Genomic DNA, 2,035 nt, shown 5'->3' with positions numbered 1-2,035 from the left:
CCCTCTCTGTCTCTCTGTCTCTCTGTCTCTCTCTCTGTCTCTCTCTCTCACTGTCTCTCTGTCTGTCTGTCTGTCTGTCTGTCTCTCTCTCTCTCTCTCTCTCTCTCTCTCTCTCTCTCTCTCTCTCTCTCTCTCTCTCTCTCTCTCTCTCTATGTGTCTACATGTAAAAAAAAAAAGGTGTGGAAAGGGATTTCGTTTTTCAAGATTAAAAAGTTAAAATTTGTATTGGATCGGTGAGTTGACGTGCATTGAAATGTAATATTTGTAGATTAATGCAGCAATGGGACGTGTAGCATGCTTTTAATGGTTACCCGCTCTAGTTATCCCATGAAGATAAACTCACTGTTAAGAGATTGAGACCAGATCAGCCAGCAGAATTAACGTATTCTTTTGTAGATAGAAAGCAAAAGAGATAAAAAGAATATTTGAATCCTGACTGGTCATCAGCAGATTTGCTCAAGGTGTAACCGACGCGCCAAAATTATATATAATATATAAAGACACACAGGTGAGTCCATCTTCCTGATTTCGAGAGTGGTATTACCAGTAAAAAGCTTTTAATACTTAATATTTCTATGTACTCTTTGTCTTTTTACATATACAACCAAACCTCATTGTACCGCCAGCCCCTGCTTACCACCTGGTTTTGCCAATGAAAAAGAGAATGCCTATATGTGTGTAGTATGTGCGTCTTCCCACGGCCATCCACCAACCTTCAACTATTTGAATTGTACTATCCTTATCCAACTAATGTAAATTTGCCCCGACATACCACCAGCGAACTGGCCGCCAGCACACAGCATCCAAAGACCAAAGATGGCTTCTTGATAATCTTTTTCCCCACACGCGTCTCTGCAATGTCGGCAATGCTTGTCGTCGATTTGCTCTTGATTATGGAAAAGCTACTGTTTTTAGGCTCTGGCAAATATCTACTCCCCCCCCCCCCAGAAATTAGAATAAAATTTTAAAGTCGCCTGGAAAAACTTCAAAGGAACTGCACCACCTCGGCCTGTTGTCCAAATATCTTGCGTCGCCAGACATCAGCCCGATGACCAAAAGTGTGGCAGATGCCCGTGAATTGTTTACATTGTGATGACTCCCGCTGAAGTCTACGTGACAGGTTATAGGTCGGCCGAAGACTGCGCGCTTAGTAGATTATTGACACAGTATAGGTTAGCTTCTGATCTGGCATACATTTTCAATTCGAATTTACTTTAAATTCAGATAGAGATGTACATGTAATGTAGGCGGTATAACGGAGTTTGGCTGTATACGTGATTGGCTGGCCTTTCAGTCATTACATTCCGTTATAATCTTAGTGATCTCATATTTGGTCAAAGCAAAACCCACCCTCTTTTAACCCAACCCGATACCACTGAATAATACATCATTAAACTGGTATTTACTTTTCGCTAGTTGTTTTAGTTTTAAGGACATGCGCCTATGGGGAACTCTTTAGGCTATTCGTCTTGTGAGTTTTATTGCTGTGTCAGAAAGTTACTTATAATAATAATAATAATAATGAAGATCATTTCTATAGCGCCCACTCCCGTGTAAACACAGCTCTAGGTGCTTTACATAAATGCATGTACGAACAATATTCACGCACGCGACACACACACGCACATACACACTCATACACACACAAACACACACACACATACACACTCACGCACACATAACACGCACACATGAGTACAATCTCTCTCTCTCTCTCCCTCTCTCTCTCCCTCTCTCTCTCCCTCTCTCTTTCCCTCTCTCTCTCTCTCTCTCTCTCTCTCTCTCCCCCCCTCTCTCTCTCCCCCTCGTTCTCTCTCTCTCTCTCTCTCTCTCTCTCTCCCTCTCTCTCTCTGTCTCAATGTCTCTCTCTGACACTGATGAGTAATGTGGAACTCTAACCCAAGTTGATCCCTGAGGGACGAGTGGTTGGCTCAGCCTCTTTGAAGACAAAGACCATAAATACTCTTGCCATGTTCACAAAAGGCGCATAAAACAGATCCCGGGGGGGGCCCTTGGCTTGGTAGGTGGAGGGAG

The sequence above is a fragment of the Aplysia californica genome, unplaced genomic scaffold, assembly GCF_000002075.1.
Source record: "Aplysia californica isolate F4 #8 unplaced genomic scaffold, AplCal3.0 scaffold00483, whole genome shotgun sequence".
NCBI classification, from domain to species: domain Eukaryota; kingdom Metazoa; phylum Mollusca; class Gastropoda; order Aplysiida; family Aplysiidae; genus Aplysia; species Aplysia californica.
This window is presented reverse-complemented; position numbering follows the sequence as displayed.